Here is a 17,949-nt window from a genome sequence, read left to right as displayed (position 1 = left end):
CTATTTATTTACTTTTTGAGACAGAGTCTTGCTCTGTTGCCAGGCTGGAGTGCAGCGGCACGATCTCGGCTCACTACAACCCCCGCCTCTTGGGTTCAAGTGATTCTCCTGCCTCAGCCTCCCGAGTAGCTGGGACTACAGGCATGCGCCACCATGTGCAGCTAAGTTTTGTATTTTTAGTAGAGACGGGGTTTCACCATGTTAGCCAGGGTGGTCTCGATCTCTTGACCTCATGATCCGGAAGCCTCAGCCTCCCAGAGTGTTGGGATTACAGGCGTGAGCCACTGCACTTGGCGTATTTTTATATTATTATTATTATTATTTTGAGATGGAGACTTGCTCTGTTGCCCAGGCTGGAGTGCAGTGGTGCGATCTTGGCTCACTGCAACCTCCGCCTCCCAGGTTCAAGGGATTCTTCTGCCTCAGCCTCCCGAGTAGCTGGGATTACAGGCACCCGCCACCACGCCCATCTAATTTTTGTATTTTTAGTAGAGACGGGGTTTTGCCATGTTGACCAGGCTGGTCTCGAACTCCTGACCTCTGGTGATCCACGCACCTCAGCCTCCCAAAGTACTGGAATTACAGGTGTGAGCCACTGCACCCGGCTTCCTGACTTCTTACTTAAAATTGTAACACCTTTCTGTCCTCTAACCTTAGCACTGTCTGCTTATTTTTATCCATAGCACTTATGACTCTTTGACATACTGTATTTTATTGTTTATTGTCTCTCCTCCCATTGGAATGTAAGCTCTGTGATGATGGTGATTTTTGTTTATATTATTCAGCATTATATCCCTTGTACCTAGAACAGTGCGTGGTGCATAGGAAGTGCTCAGTAAATATTTGGGGTGTAAACTAATGACTATATGAAGCCTATTCTCTCTGGATCTAGGAATATTTTGAGCACACAGTAAAATCTCAATAAATGTATGAATGAGAGAAAAGGTGAGTGGTCATCATCCTTTCCATTTGTCAGATCATACTTTGGCTGGGTCAACCCTGAGGCTCTTTTGCTTCTGATTGCTTCTGATATTTTCTGCCAGGGCATCAGTTTCAATTGCAGTGCCCAAATCTTTTGTTCCGGAGCCTGAGCTTTGCAGAATTTCTAGTTGGGGCTGTTTGGCTGTTGGGTCCGCAATGGTTATTATGTCATTATTGGTAATTAGCACTTAGGCTTAGAGGATTGAGCTTTTTGTTTTTCAGCAGAAATCATAGCAGAGAGCTGTGCTAGACACTGGGAGCCAGGCTTGGAGCAGCTTCCTCTGGAACTTTCCCCTTCCCAGCTCGGGGTCCATGATTTAGGGAGACCAAGACAGAGGTGCCCAAAGCTAGGGGCACATGGGTCACCAGCTCAACCGCTATTTTCCCCGGACAGTATCCTGCAATGTTTTCCTGCAACACCCCTGGGTCTCTATGCCTGGCCTGGTACAGAGGGGGTTCCTCACACCTTCAGGGGAGCTAGGTGTAGGGTTTCCAGATATCCAGTGGACAGGGGCATTTTCTGATGCTCAAGATTATAAGTGGAGGAAATTATCCTGGGTTTGAGACTCAGGAGCCTGAGCTTAAGTCGCTACGTAGCTACTGACTTGCTGTGTGTTCTTAGGCACGTCACTGCCTCTTGTTGGGCCTCAGCTTTCTCATCTGTCAAACAGAGATAAAGACGCCTGCTTGACCTCACTAGGGAAGAGAGGCAAGATGGTGTCTTGAGCAAGGAGTTGGGTTCTGGCCTCACACACAGCTGGCTTCCCAACCATACCCCTTCCTAGCTGTGTGACACTGGGCAAATCACTTCACCTCTCTGACGTCAGTTCCCAAAGCAATAAAATGGGGCTAAAATAGTACCCATTCTATGGCCGGGCGCGGTGGCTCATGCCTGTAATCCCAGCACTTTGGGAGGCCGAGGTGGGTGGATCACAAGGTCAGGAGATTGAGACCATCCTGACTAACATGGTGAAACCCTGTCTCTACTAAAAATACAAGAAAATTAGCCAGGCATGGTGGTGGGCACCTGTAGTCCCAGCTACTTGGGAGGCTGAGGCAGGAGAACGGCTTGAACCTGGGAGGTGGAGCTTGCAGTGAGCCGAGATCCGCCACTGCACTCCAGCCTGGGCGACAGAGCGAGACTCCGTCTCAAAAAAAAAAAAAAAAAAAAAAAATAGTACCCACTCTACAGGGTCGTCGTGAGAATTAAATAAGAGAATGCAGTTAAAGTACTTAGGCACTTAGCTGGTACTCTGCACATCTTTGCTGGTATTATGATAACGACCATCATGGAAATATAGGCAATATCTGTAAAAAGAATACTAGCGACAGGGCCAGGCAGATGTGGGTTTGAATCTAGCGACAGGGCCAGGCAGATGTGGGTTTGAATCTAACTCTGATACTTACTAGCTGCGTGATCTGAGACAAGTTTTTTGCTTATCTGAGACTCTATTTCTTTTTCCTTTTCTTTTCTTTTTTTTTTTTGAGCTAAGGTCTCACTTTGCTGCCCAGGCTGGAGTGCAGTGGTGTGATCTCAACTCACTGCAACCTCCGCCTCCTGGTTTCAAGCGATTCTTCTGCCTCAGCCTCTTGAGTAGCTGGGACTAGAGGTGCCCACTGCCACACCCGGCTAATTTTTATATTTTTAATAGAGACAAGGTTTCACTGGCCAGGCTGGTCTTGAACTCTTGATCTTCAGGTTATCTGCCCACCTCAGCCTCCCAAAGTGCTGGGATTACAGGCATGAGCCACCATGCCTGGCCTGAGACTCTATTTCTTCATCTGTAAAATGGAAATTATAGTCATATCTTCCTCAAGGGGGTGTTGTGAAGGTTCAGTGACATACTGTATATAACACACTTGGTGTAATAGTTGGCACATATTAGCTCCACTTTATAGAAAAGGAAGGGAGGGGAAGTGAATCGCCTGGACTCACATAGCATCTCAGTGGTGAAGTTCTGATTTGAACCAAGGTCGGCCTGCCTCAAAAGTCCAGTTTTTTTGTTTGTTTTTTGAGACAGAGTCTCACTCTGTTGCCCAGGCTGGAGTGCAGTGGTGCGATCTTGGCTCACTGCAACCTCCACCTCTTGGGTTCAAGCGATTCTCCTGCCTCAGCCTCCCGAGTAGCTGGGATTACAGGCACCCACCACTGCACCCGGCTAATTTTTGTATTTTCAGTAGAGACAGGGTTTCACCATCTTAGCCAGGCTAGTCTCAAACTCCTGACCTCGTGATCCACCTGCCTCACCCTACCAAAGTGTTGAGATTACAGGCGTGAGTCACCTTGCCTGGCCCAGCTTTTTTTTTTTTTTTTTTTTAAACTTTTTCTTGCCATCACTCAAGTATGGGATCATAATGATGGCTGTTATTATAGAGCCACTGGACTCATTCATGCTGGGATCCCCAGTGCCCAATAGATGTGTGATGGATGAAGAAAGGCAGGACCACTGTGTCGCCACTTCCAGGGAGGCTTTTACCTTGAGGTTGAGGATTCTTCCTGGTTGGTTGCTAGCAGATTTAAAATAAAAATCATACTTAGTGTAGTATGGGGCTTTGTAATCTGCAGAACCCTTTGCATTCTCCACATCATTTGATCTTTCTTGCTTTCTTATACTGAAGCTCTAATCTCTAAGGTAATGGTATTTGGAAATGGAGTAATTAATCAGGGAAGTAATTAGGATAAGATGAGATTATGAGGGTGGGGCCCTCATGACAGTATTAGTGCCCTTATAAGAAGAGACACCAAGGCCAGGTGTGGTGGCCTATGGCTGTAATCCCAGCACTTTGGGAGGCGGAGGCGGGTGGATCACCTGAGGTCAGGAGATTGAGACCATCCTGGCTAACACAGCGAAACCCCATCTCTAAAAATACAAAAAAATTAGCTGGGCATGGTGGGGGGCACCTGTAGTCCCAGCTACTTGGGAGGCTGAGGCAGGAGAATGGCATAAACCTGGGAGGCGGAGCTTGCAGTAAGCCAAGATCGCGCCACTGCACTCCAGCCTGGGCGACAGAACGAGACTCTGTCTCAAAAAAAAAAAAAAAAAAAAAATTAGCCAGGCATGGTGGTGGGAGCCTGTAATCCCAGCTACTTGGGAGGCTGAGGCATGAGAATAGCTAGAACCCGGGAGATGGAGGTTGCAGTGAGCTGAGATTGCACCACTGTACTCCAGCTTGGGCGAGAGAGCAAGACTACGTCTCAAAAAGAAGAAGAGACATCAGCTAGGTGCAGTGGCTCATGCCTGGAATCCCAGCACTTTGGGAGGTCCAGGCAAGTGGATCACTTGAGGTTGGGAGTTTGAGACCAGCCTGGCCAACATGGCAAAACCCCATCTCTACTAAAAATACAAAAATCAGCTGGGCCTGGTGGTGCGTGCCTGTAATCCCAGCTACTCAGGAAGCTGAGGCAGGAGAATCGCTTGAACCCGGGAGGTGGAGGTTGCAGTGAGCCGAGATAACGCCACTGCACTCAGCCTGGGCGACAGAGGAAGACTGTGTCTCAAAACAAACAAACAAACAAACAAAAAACAGAAAGCTTGCTGTCTCTCCACCATGTAAGGACACAGCAAGAAGGTGACCATCTGCCAGCCAGGAAGAGCACACTCACCAGAACCTGGCCATGCCTGATCTCTGACTCCAGCGTCCAGAACTGTGAGAAAATAAATTTCTGTGTTTAAGCCACCGAATCTATGGCATTTTGTTGTGGCAGCTGAGCTGATGAAGGGTAGGTGACTTGCCTAGAGTCATACAGCGAATTTATTGTGGAACTAAGGCTGCAACTTATTTGCAGTCTCTCTTATGACTTCTCTCTTTTTCTTTTTCTTTTGAGATGGAGTCTTGCTCTGTTGCCCAGGCTGGAGTGCAGTGGCGTGATCTCGGCTCACTGAAACCTCTGCCTCCCAGGTTCAAGCGATTCTCCTGCCTCAACCTCCAGAGTAGCTGGGACTACAGGTGCCCACCACCACGCCCGGCTAATTTTTTGTATTTTTAGTAGAGACAGGGTTTCGCCATGTTGGCCAGGCTGGTCTCGAACTCCTGGCCTCAAGTGATCCGCCTGCTTCGGCCTCCCAAAGTGTCGGGATTATAGGCGTGAGCCACTGTGCCTGGCCCCAATTTCTCAATTTCTTCCCCACCAAAGTGCTCCCAGTCACCAGAAGTCTTGGAAACTGAGGCTAGTGAAATGCTGGCCGGCCGGCTCAGAACCTGTCCTATAGTAGCAGCTTTGGAGGGTCTTGGGGCAAGTCAAACCTGGCAATTTCTGTGCCCCCAATACCTCTGCTTCCATATATCTCCCCTTCTGCCCTGTCCGTCTGTCAAGTGAGGGTTGGGCCAGGCTGACTTTGCCAGTTTTAGAAGACTGTCAGCTAGTAGGTGGCACAGAGCCTGTTTCTTGGAAAACCCTCTACGCCTTGAGGTTTCCCTCCCCTAGTGAGAGAGAATTAGTGGGTTAAGGCTGAGTGAGCTGAGGCTTTGCTGGATCAGGGTCATTAGGTTCATTCCAGCTGGTAAGAGAATAGGGTTGGAGAGGGTCATGGGAGGCCAGATCAGTGGGTCTCTCCCTGAAATGTCCCAGGGCTATTATCAGAAGTAGCCATGACAGCCTTTCCCTGAGGTCTTGGGACAGATGTTAATATTACTCATTCCCGTCATTCCAAAGTGCTTTCCTGAGAGTGATATGAAAGCAGTATGTAGTAGAGGACAGTGGCATCAGACAGACCTAGTTTAAGCTGTGATGTTGGGCAATCACCTAACTTTTCTTTTTTTTTTTTTTGAGACGGAGTCTCGCTCTGTTGCCCAGGCTGGAGTGCAGTGGTGCGATCTCAGCTCACTGCAAGCTCCGCCTCCCGGGTTCATGCCATTCTCCTGCCTCAGCCTCCCGAGTAGGTAGCTGGGACTACAGGTGCCTGCCACCACGCCCAGCTAATTTTTTTGCATTTTCAGTAGAGACGGGGTTTCACCATGTCAGCCAGGATGGTCTCAATCTCCTGACCTCATGATCTGCCTGCCTCTGCCTCCCAAAGTGCTGGGATTACTGGCGTGAGCCACCATGCCTGGCCATTTTTTTTTTTTTTTTTTTTTTTTTTTTGAGATGGAGTCTCGCTCTTGTCACCCAGGCAGGAGTGCAGTGGCACGATTTTGGCTCACTGCAACGTCCGCCTACCGGGTTTAAGTGATTCTCGTTACTCAGCCTCCCAAGTAGCTGGGATTACAGGTGCCCGCGGCCACGCCTGGCTGATATTTGTATTTTTAGAAGAGACATGGTTTCCCCATGTTGGTCATGGGCTGGTCTTGAACTCCCTACCTCAGGTGAGCCACCCGCCTCGGCCTCCCAAAGTGCTGGGATTACAGGCGTGAGCCACCGTGCCCGGCCGATAGCATAAAAATGATGATACAAATGTTCACAACATATTGTTAAATGAAAAAAGTCAGTTTTAGGCTGGGCCTGGTGGCTCATGCCTGTAATCTCGGCACTTTGGGAGGCCGAGGCAGGCGGATCACCAGAGCTCAGGAGTTCAATACCAGTCTATCCCACATGTCTGTACTAAAAATACAAAAAAAAAAAAAAAAAAATTAGCTGGGCGTGGTGGCAGGCACTGTAATCCCAGCTAATTTGGAGACTGAGGCAGGAGAATCTCTTGATTCCGGAAGGCAGAGGTTGCAGTGAGCCAAGATTGGGCCATTGCACTCATCCTGGGCTACGGAGTAAGACTCTGTCTCAAAAAAAAAAAAAAATTAGTCCTAAAATAATATGGTCTAAATTTTTAAAAAGCGTTAGGTTGAGACATATGAAATTATTCATATTTGATCATTTTTAACCTATAAAATCAGCAATTTCATATGACTTAATATATGTACACTGAAAAGTACACAAATAAGAAGCTAGGCCTGTGCTTGTAATCCCAGCTAGTTGGATGAGGTGGGAGGATTGCTTGAGCCCATGAGTTCAAAGCTACAGTGAGTTATAATTGCACAGCTGCACTCCAGCCTGGGCAACAGAGTGAGACCCTATCTCTTGAAAAAATAAATAAAAAATAAAATAAATTAAAAAATAAAAATAAGGCCGGGTGCAGTGGCTCACGCTTGTAATCCCAGCACTCTGTGAGGCCAAGGTGGGAGGATTGCTTGAGCCCAGGAGTTCAAGACCAGCCTCCACAACATAGGGAGACCTCATCTCTACAAACAATAAAATAAAAAATTATCTGGGTGTGGTGGCATACACCTGTAGTCCCAGCTACTCAGGAGGCTGAGGAGGGAGGATTGCTGGAGCTCAGGGCAAGGCTGCTGTGAGCCATGATTGCGCCACTGTACTCCAGCTTGGGTGACAGAGTGAGACTGTGTCTCAAAAATAGACAAATACAATAGATAGATAGATAGTATACATAAGGGTGGGTGTGGTATCTCATGCTTGAGACCAGGAGTTCGAGACCAGTCTGGGTAACACTATGAGACCCTGTCTGTAGCAAAAAATTAAAAAATTTGCTGGACATGATGGCATGCCTGTAGTCCCCGCTACCTGGGAGGCTGAGGTGGGAGGATCACATTGCTTGAGCCCAGGAGGTCGAGGCTGCAGTCAGCTGTGGTCATGCTACTGTACACCAGCCTGGGCAACAGAGTGAGACCATTGTCTCAAAAAAAAAAAAAAAAGTATACATATAAGAAAAGGTACTAGAAGGGAAGGTCCCAAAATATTGATGGTAGTTATTTTTGACTGGTGGCTTTATAGTGACTTACATTTTTTCTTGTGTTTCTAAATTTTCTATGAACAATTCAAGTACTACTAGTAAAAATAATCCCCATCCCATTGTATGAATGGTAATTCCCATCCCATTATAGCCTGTTTGATTTATCATTTGTGTTTACAAGTCTAAAATAACTGATTTTTTATCCTGCCGTGGGCAAGATGGCAAGCACTACTCTTCACATAGTTTTGGTACCAGCATCAGTTTTCATTCAATAGTACTGTTCAGAACACTTTGTTGGTGGGCCCAGCTTTTCAAAGCCCTCTTCAATCTCTTGCCACCCTCCACAACGGACACAGGGCTTCAGGCCAGCTGTGTCCCTAATCCGCCTACGTCCCAGATTTGGGTATGGTTTCCCCGCCCCTCCCCCCTTTCTTCCAATCTCATCTCTACCAGGTCATCTGAGGCCTCATCTACACTCCCGGGCCTTCCCCACTGGTCACCACCTAATTTCACCATCTAATTTCACCCTCTTATGTGCAGCTGGTGTTTGCTTTTGCTTGGGCTCAGTTTGCAGTGGGGAAGGATTAAGACCCTTTCACGCTGTCTTTTTTTTCTTTTTCTCTTTTGCTTAGTGCCCTTGACTGCTCCAAGGGCTAACAGGCAGCTCAGCTAGTGGGGCCTGTATTCCCTAGGAAGGAACAGGAGGGGTAGGGGGTGGGGAGGTAATGGTAGGCTCAGCTGGCAGGCGAGATAGAGATGGCCCTTAGGGACCCCATCCTGGGGCTTGGAGCATAGCACAGCTGCCACTCAGATGTGAGCATGGAGCAGAGCTGTTTCTGCCTTGGAAATTAGCCTCAGAGACGGTGCTTGGGACCTTTACCCTTGGTACCTGATGGCAGTCTCTGCAGGGTGAGCTGGGACTGGGTATCTGGTTTGCAGAAGTCTGAGAGGGCAGATGGGCCCCGGAGTAAAGGTAGTTTTTCTGCCTTCATATTAGGCATTACTTATACCCCCACATCCTCCTATGTGATAGGCCTGGCAACACTCAGAGATTGGGCACTTAGCCTAACAAGTGAAGATGTGTGTCTAAAATAACAAAAATTCCTCATGTGTGGATAGTACTTTACAGTTTACAAAGCCCTTTCATGTCCAGGCTAAGAATTAAAAGCCAGCACTGGAATTCAGGTCTTTCAGATTCTAAAGGCTGAGCCAATGGATTTTAGTGTGTTATTGCATGGCACTCTGAATTTCAGAGTAGTTCATACCTGCCTTGTGTCTAGCCTTTTTCTGTTGGCCTGAGACCTCTACTTATTTTCAGGGTAATGATTATTAAATGCTACATATTCTTTGCATCCAATTAGATGTGCCATTGGCTAGCACTTCATGGCATAGAGAATACTGGGCTTTCATGAATCTGAATTTGCTGGATAACTTGGTGGTGGTGGAGACGGTAAACCACTGGTAATTGGTCTTCTACACTCATCCTTCAAGGTACCAGATTTTCCTGTCTGATTGGTGAAGGAAGCCTGAGGCACAGAGGTGTTAGGACTAGAACTCTGAATAAAAAGCCCAGCTGAACCTGAGGACTTGAGGCAGGAGACCAGAGTATTTAAGAACAGGTGCGGCCGGGCGTGGTGGCTCATGCCTGTAATCCCAGCTACTCACGAGGCTGAGGCAGGAGATCGCTTGAACCTGGGAGGCAGAGGTTGCGGTGTGGTGAGCCGAGATCGTGCCATTGCACTCCAGCCTGGGCAAAAAGAGCGAAACTCCTTCTCAAAAAAAACAGGTGCTTCACCCCTAGTACACAGAATGACCCTGGCCAAGTCACCTGAGCTCACTAAGACTCAGTTTCCTTATATATAAAGTGAGGATGTTCATTAACTCATTCAACAAATATTTATTGAGTGTATACTGTTCGGGGAGATGAATACAGATACAGTCCCTGCCTTCCTGAGCTTGGAGTCTAGTGGGTCTAGATTACAGCAATTTATTTGAGAGGCACAATACATAATAAATATATAGTAGAAAGTCAAGTAGGGTAAGTGTTATGAAGCAAATTAAAGCAGGATAAGGGTGTTTGAGTGGAGGCTGTTTTAGATGGTGTAGTCAGGTGGTTTTCAAGGGGTTTTATGATGTTTCAAACAGACAATTTACATAACGTGCTCAGCTCAGTGCTGACAACAATTGCATGCTTAACAAATATATTATATTTGCCAGTTCCACACCTCTCAGTCCACATTTTAGTCTCTCAATAGCAATAATAATTAACACACATAGATCTTACTATGAGCTAGGCACTGCTCTAAGCCCTTTACATATTTTAACTCATTTAATTCTTTTCTTTTTTTTTTTTTTTGAGATGGAGTCTTGCTCTTGTCACCCAACCTGGAGTTCAATGGCACGATCTTGGCTCTCTGCAACCTCCGCCTCCTGGGTTCAAGTGATTCTCCTGCCTCAACCTCCGAGAATAACTGAGATTCCAGGCGCCTGCCACCAGGCCCAGCTAAGTTTTGTATTTTTAGTAGAGATGGGGTTTCACCATTTGGCCAGGCTGATCTCGAACTCCTGACCTCAGGTGATCCGCCTGCCTCAGCCTCCCAAAGTTCTGGGATTACAGGCATGAGCCACCATGCCTGGCCTAATTTTTACAGTAACTCTGAGGTGGGAACTATTATTATCCTTCTCCCTCTCCTAACCCTCGTTTTTGTTTTTAGAGATGGAGTCTTGCTCTGTTGCCCAAGCTGGAGTGGAATGGCATGATCCTAGCTCACTGTGGCCTTGAACTCCCGTGCTTGAGCAATCCTCCCACCTCAGCCTCCCACTATAGGTGGGAGTCCTAGCTACTTGGACATATTATCCCCTTTTATGGTGTTGAAAAATGAGGCACGGCCGGGCGCGGTGGCTCAAGCCTGTAATCCCAGCACTTTGGGAGGCCGAGAAGGGCGGATCACGAGGTCAGGAGATTGAGACTAATACGGTGAAACCACGTCTCTACTAAAAATACAAAAAAAAAATTAGGGGCGTGGTGGCGGGCGCCTGTAGTCCCAGCTGCCGGGGAGGCTGGGACAGGAGAATGGCGTGAACCCGGGAGGCGGAGCTCACAAGGAGCGAGATTGCGCCACTGCACCTCCAGCCTGGGAGACAGAGCAAGACTCCATCTCAAAAAAGAAAAAAATAAATGAAACCCTGTCTCTACTAAAAATATGAAAATTAGCTGGGTGTGGTAGTACACGTCTGTAGTCTCAGCTACTCGGGAGGCTGAGGCAGGAGAATCGCTTGAACCCGGGAGGCAGAGGTTGCGGTGAGCCGAGATTGCGGCACCGCATTCCAGCCTGGTGACAGGGCGAGACTCCGTCTCAAATAAATAAATAAATACATAAATATGAAAATCAAACCATTAGGAAGGGCTGGAGACTAAGAATTGAACCAAGGCAATCTTTCCAGAGGCTGTGCTGGGATTGTGAAGGGGCTGTGATTAGATATCAGGAATTTAGCTGGAGCCTACAGACTCTGCTGTCAGATTGCCTGGCTTTTCCTCATTAGTATAGTGGTGACTATCCCCACCTGTCAGATTGCCTGGCTTTTCCTCGTTAGTATAGTGGTGAGTATCCCCACCTGTCAGATTGCCTGGCTTTTCCTCGGTAGTATAGTGGTGAGTATCCCCACCTGTCAGATTGCCTGGCTTTTCCTCGTTAGTATAGTGGTGAGTATCCCCACCTGTCAGATTGCCTGGCTTTTCCTCGGTAGTATAGTGGTGAGTATCCCCACCTGTCAGATTGCCTGGCTTTTCCTCGTTAGTATAGTGGTGAGTATCCCCACCTGTCAGATTGCCTGGCTTTTCCTCATTAGTATAGTGGTGAGTATCCCTACCTGTCAGATTGCCTGGCTTCTTATCCTCTCAGTTCTAAGTCTCTCTGCTTCAGTTTCCTCATCTCTAAAATAGAACACCAGATCCTATCTTACCTTCTAGGTATCATGCTTAAAACAAAAGCCTTCTTTCTGCACTGTGGGTCCGAAGCCTGTTCACAGACCAGCCTAGCAGGGAGTAGGAAGGGTCAAGGGGTCTCTGACACTTCTGGAAGGACATAAAGACACACTGAGCAATTGTCAGAACAACCCTCAGTTCATTTGGAGACCAGACCTCGGAAGCTAGGTCTTTATAATTTTGAGATTGCCAGGGGGAAATTAGGAGATCCTTCAGTGCAGAAGACAGGTTCAATCTTGGCGTGGTCTCCATTTCAGGCCTTACACAGCTGGCAGGAGAGGTAAAGTCTCATCGAATGTCAGGGTTGGAAGGGCGCCTAGAGACAAACTAGTGGATGGGGAAACTGAGGCACAGAGCAGCTGAGTGACTTACCCGAGGTCACTAAGCGTTTAGGGGGAGTCAGTTGGGGTAGCCTGGCTACAACCTCTGCGCGAGTTACTTCCCTGAGGCTTCCAAATCTCGGCCTCTTACTTGGAAGGAGGAAAGGACCTCACCGTCCAGGGCTCTAGCTGCCTCATGCCCCATGTGGGTGCTGCGGGATCCCGGAACACCCCGGCTCCAGACCGGTTCGATTTGCGCGTGCGCACCCGCGGCCAGCCCCTTGCCTTTTCCTCTCTCTTTTTCCTTCCCCTCTCCTCTCGTTACCGGCCTAGGAGAGGGGGGAAACAAGGGGAGCCAGAAGTTGGCCTCAGCCAATGGGCGAACGGGCCGCGGGCCCGGCCCCCTCCTTCCCGCCGGCGCGGCCCAATAGAAATTTACTACAATGTTGTGGCGCACTGAGGGGGCGGGGCGCGGGCGGGCGGGCTAAGGGCCGGGCTGGCCTCGCCTCGCAGAGGGAAGGCGGGAGGGCGCGCGCCGGGGCAGCTCGTCTGCTCTCTCGCTCGCTCGCTCCCTCCCTCCGCCGGTGGGTTTAGTCAGTCAGCCAGCAGCAGCCGGCGGGCCCGCGAGCCGCAGAGGGCCCGAGCCTGGGACGCCGGCGCCTCCTCCTGCCATTGTTCGTCGGGCTGCAGCAGTGGCGGGCGCAGGAGCCCGGCCCCGGAGCCACCGGTGAGGCGAGGCGGCGGCGGCGGCGGCGCGGGAGCCGGGGCGGGGGGCGTGGAGCTGTCCCCGTGGGGACGGTCCTGGCGGCCGCGGCGGCGCCGCAGCCTCTTTGTCTGCAATCCCCGACAGGCCCCGGGCCGGGGCGCGGGCTTTCCCGCGGAGGGGCCTCGTGCACACGCCGGCGAGCCCGGCGGGACGCGGCCCGAGGAGCGAGGGGCGGGCCGGAGCCGCTGAGGAAAGGGGAAGGGGTTGCGTCGCGGAAGCGTTGGAAAGTTAGGCTTGAGATGTATTTTTGACGAGGGAAAATCGGTCCCCTCGGGTGCGTCAGTCACGGTGCGGTGCGCGGGAGCCTCGGGAAGAAACCGAATGCGGAGAACCGCAGGTTTCAGACGGCGAAGGTGTTGCGTGCAGCCCCGGAGCGATTTCTTCCTGGCGGGGGAGCGGGGCTGTCTGCAGAAGTCAGGCGGGGTCAGGGCCGCAGGGAGCCCCGCTGAGACTTCGCAGGCCTTCCCGCCACCGACGCCTGCATCGTTGAAAAACACGTTCCCCCTTAGCCTTCTCGGTTCCCAGCGAGCAGAGGGTTAAATCTGTTCTCTCGGCGTCGTGACCTCCTTTTTCAGTTCGCGCATCTGTCGGCTTGGAAATCTTCCCCCGGGCTCGCTGGGCTGCTGTACCTGTGGGGAGGCCGGGTCTGGGCTCGTCCTCCGAGATTGACCAGCAGGGCCATTATTCCTGGGGAGGGTTTGCCGAAATGGGGTCATGCTCCCCAAGAACAGGCATTCTCTTGGGAGAAAGTGATCTCACGTGAAACAGATTGCTGATGGTCTGGTTTCTGGCCACATGATAGCGACTGTCATCCTGTACCCTGTACCCTGCCATAAATGACTGGTCTGTGGAGACTTGTTTTTTGGTATGTAGTTGCTCATCAGGAGATAGTTTTTTCTTCTTCCTTTTTTTTTTCAGATGCTTTTTTTTTTTTTTTTTTTTTTGTAGTCTGGGTGATTTCACAGCTATTTTGTTCCCTTCTGTTTTTAGGGAAAATTGCAAGAAATGGTTGTGTCTTGTGTCTTGGATATTATTATAGTGGATTTGTACTCTCTTGAGGATGTACTATAGTCAGTGCTGTTGCTCATGGTTTTCTGTATTCTCAGTCCTGGCAAAAATTTTAGTTGGTTCGATCCCTTTAATCAAAAGCGGGATATATCGCCTGTATGTTTCTTCTCGTCCCAATTTTGTTAATGTAGCACTAACCCCTACTTTTTATGGAAACTTGATGGACTCTTCATTTTCCTTTTCTGTAAATTGAAAGTGTAATCAGTTCTTCGCCAGTTGTAAAATTTTTGCTTTGGGGTGTTATTAATATAATCCATGTAGCGTACATGCTATCTGGCGTACAGTAATAATATAATCCATGTAGCGTACATGCTATCTGGCGTACAGTAAGCACTCAATAAATGGCAGATTCAAAAATAGATATAATAACTGAACACCAGATTGCCTTAGAATCAAAGTAGTTAATTCAGTGTGCTTTCTATAAGAAGCTTATAATTAAGGTAAAGATAGATATTATTCATACACCTGGGGAAACAAGTACAGTATATCTTTGGCACTAATAAAAGTGAACTCGGTTGGGCACGGTGGCTCACGCCTGTAATCCCAGCACTTTGGGAGGCCAAGGCGGGTGGATCACTTGAGGTCAGGAGTTCGAGACTAGCCTGGCCAGCATGGTGAAACCCCATCTGTACTAAAAAGGCAAAAAAGTAGCTGGATATGGTGGCATGTGCCTGTAATCCCACCTACTCAGTAGGCGGAGGCAGGAGAATCGCTTGAACCTGGGAGGCAGAGGTTGCAGTGAGCCGAGATTGCACCACTGCACTTCAGCCTGGGCAACAGAACAAAACTGTCTCAAAAAAAGGTGAACTCGTTGTTGACATAAGTTCAGAGTGCCAACCTTCTGATTCCTCTGTCTTCTGCCAACAAAACTGTACATTTTTCCTTGTATGTTTGAATTCAGGCTTAGAAATAAATGTTTTTAATCTGTAGGTTTTACCAAAATTCTTCGAACAATTTTTTTTTTAAAGAGTCTCATTCTGTCACCCAGGCTGGAGTGCAGTGGCATGATCACGGCTCACTGCAGCCTTAAACTCCTGGGCTCAAGTGATCCTCCTGCCTCAGCCTCCCTAGTAGCTGGGACTACAGGCGTGTGCCCCCATGCTTGGCTAATGTCTTTTTATTTTTTGTAGAGACAGTCTCACCATGTTGCCTAGGGTGGTCTTGAATTCCTGGACTCAAGGCATCCTCCTCCTTGGGTCTCCCAAAGTGCTGGGATTGCAGATGTGAGCCACCTCACCCGGCCTCTCCCAACATTTATTAAGTGTTTTATACCAAATGTCTTGTAAGTTCTTATGCAATATGGCTACAATCTACCTTTCCACCTTTATTCTCCTTATTCTTTGTATTGTGCAACCAAATAGAACTACTCTGTAATAACCCTTGCTTCGCCATCTCTCTCTCTCTCTCTCTCTCTCTCTCTCTGTGTGTGTGTGTGTGTGTGTGTGTGTGTGTGTGTATTTATTTATTTATTTATTTTGAGATGGAGTCTTACTCTGTCACACAGGCTGGAGTGCAGTGGTGTGATCTCAGCTCACTGCAACCTCCACCTCCTGGGTTTAAGCAATTCTCCTGGCTCAGGCTCCCAAGTAGCTGGGATTACAGGCGCTTGCCATCATGCCCACCTAACTTTTGTATTTTTAGTAGAGACGGGGTTTCACCATGTTGGCCAGGCTGGTCTTGAACTCCTGACCTCAAGTGATCCACCCGCCTCGGCCTTCCAAAGTGCTAGGATTACAGGCATGAGCCACCGTGCCTGGCCCTATATACATATGTTTTTAGAGACAGGGGTCTTACCTTGTTGCCCAAGCTGGAGGGCAGTGGCATGATCCTGGCTCACTGCCTCTTTGAACTCCTGGATTCAAGTGATTCTCCCACCTGAGCCTCCTGAGCAGCTAGGACTACAGACGTGCACCACCATGCTCAGCTTTTTTTTTCGTTTTTTAAACACGGGGTCCTGCTATGTTGCCCAGGCTGGTCTCAAACTGCTGGTCTCAAACTCCTGAGCTCAAATGATTGTCTCACCTCTGCTTCCGAAAGCGCTGGGATTACAGACATGAGCCACTGTGCCCAGCTTAGTCTGTATTACAGACATGAGCCACCATGCCTGGTGTGTAATTTTTGGTGTGAATGATAGGGTTTGCTTACATTTCTTTTTAATGTAGTAATCCAATTTCATATTGCTAATCTGATTTCATAACTTTAGAATATCAGTGGCCATCAGAGGCTGAGTTTGGTTCTGAAATCAAGAGGAGCATACATGTAGACCACAGTCTGTTTCCTTGTTATCTAAGAGGCAGGACAGCATAAGTGTTGCCAGTGTATTTTTGTTTTTCTTGTCTTTTCTGTCTCAGCCTCCTGAGTAGCTGGGACTACAGGCGTGCACCACCACGCCCAGCTAAATTTTTGTATTTTTAGTAGAGACGAGGTTTCACCATGTTGGCCAGGATGGTCTCCATCTCTTGACCTTGTGATCTGCCCACGTCTGCCTCCCAAAGTGCTGGGATTACAGGCATGAACCACCACACCCAGCCAGTGGCCTGTATTTTTCTGAGTTTCATCAAGTTTGTGTTAGGTTAAATGCATATTCAGATGTGGATTCATTGCTACCTCTAAATTTGAATTTTTTCTTTAATTACTTGAACATGGAATCACTTTATTTTGTTTGTGAGCTAAACAACAATAATTCCAATAACTTTTCTTATGAATAACTTTGTTTTTTTCCTCTAAAGCCCCCAAAGACGGCCTCTGAATTAATCAGTTATGGGCCTTATGGATGTAAAGGATCCAAAATTATTGAAAAGTAATTGCTAGCTAGGTGCAGTGGTTTATGCTTGTAATCCCAGCACTTTGGGAGGCCGAGGCCCGCGGATCACTTGAGCCTTTGAGTTTGAGACCACTGCATTCCAGCCTGGGCAACAGAGTGAAATTCTGTCTCAAAGAGAAAAAAGAAAAAGTAATTGCTTGATTGCATTTATCATAGCATTCAGTTAGAGGAGAGGAGAGGCAGATGCCAAATGTATGTTATTTTTTGTTGTTCATTTAAGTTTCTTGGTATGTCACTGGTGGCTTTTACTGTGTGTCCTTTTTAAGAGTGGGTTCATGATGTGTTTAGTAAAATACAATATAACATACTCTGGAGTGCACACTGGGTTAGATTAGTATTTTGATTTACTCTGCTGCTATTTAATGAATACATAGAAAGATAAAGAAAAATGCTGTAGCAGTGAGGAGTATTCAGAACTTGGAGGTGTTAGAAAGGAGAACTTTGATATTTTATACTGAGTGCTGATCTCATTTAGAACTACCCACCTTACTGACACTTTGCTTCAAATATTGGTTTTGGGAAAGTCCGATTATGATGAATGTCTGTTTATACTTACTTTGCTGATTTTTTATTTAAATTGGATTGTATCCACTTAAAATATTTGAAAATAAATTGGCTAGCTCTTTGAACTTTGGAGAACAGCAGCCAGTATAATTCAAGGAGTAGCTTGAAGAGACTTTAATATCCCCTACCCTCTAACTTCATCAGCTTCCCACTAAGTCACCCTAAGTAAACATGCAGTCTGGGTAGGAACTGGGAGCTTGACACCCAAATATTCTGTCTCTCCTTCCAGTCAAATTGCTATCCTTAAAAGTCCTTTCTTCCTTTCTTTCTTCCTTTCTTTCTTTCTTTCTCTCTCTCTCTCTCTTTCTTTTTTTTGAGGCAGGATCTTGCTCTGTTGCCTAGGCTGGAATGCAGTGGCATGATCTCTGCTCACTGCAACCTCTGCCTCCCGGGTTCAAACGATTCTTCCACCTCAGCCTCCCGAGTAGCTGGGACTACACCATGCACTAGCATGTCTGGCTAATTTTTGTATTCTTTGGTAGAGACGGGGTTTCACCATGTTGGCCAGGCCAGTCTTGAACTCCTGATCTCAAGTGATCCATCTGCCTCGGCCTCCCAGAGTGCTGGGATTACAGGCATGAGCCACAGCATCCAGCCCAAAAGTCCTTTCTATATAGAAATTCCAGAGACATTCTGGCATCATGCTTTTAAATTATTTATTGTTTTATTTTTATTATTTTATTATTGCAATTAAGAGCAGTTCTCTTTTTTGCAAGTTATCTCTTATCTCCAAGTTAAATCTATGTGGATTAAACTGTGAT

General features: G+C 47.8%; 1 protein-coding gene across 50 annotated transcripts in view; it reads left to right on the top strand.

The window, feature by feature from the left end:
• Nucleotides 1–17,949, top strand: part of EPB41 (erythrocyte membrane protein band 4.1) — a 230,018-nt gene that overhangs the window by 15,008 nt on the left and 197,061 nt on the right. For 25 of the 50 annotated variants that reach the window (XM_063631399.1, XM_063631395.1, XM_063631388.1 and 22 more), the window contains exon 1: nucleotides 12,439–12,693. The exons of 18 other annotated variants lie outside the window; for them this stretch is intronic. The gene's annotated coding sequence lies outside the window, so the exon portion shown is untranslated. Of the gene's footprint in view, nucleotides 1–12,438; nucleotides 12,694–17,949 lie in introns of those variants that run through there. 7 more of the 50 variants (XM_063631404.1, XM_063631400.1, XM_063631402.1 and 4 more) reach the window with 4 other exon arrangements.

This window comes from Symphalangus syndactylus, chromosome 22 (genome assembly GCF_028878055.3).
Source record: "Symphalangus syndactylus isolate Jambi chromosome 22, NHGRI_mSymSyn1-v2.1_pri, whole genome shotgun sequence".
NCBI classification, from domain to species: Eukaryota; Metazoa; Chordata; class Mammalia; order Primates; family Hylobatidae; genus Symphalangus; species Symphalangus syndactylus.
This window is presented reverse-complemented; position numbering and strand designations above follow the sequence as displayed.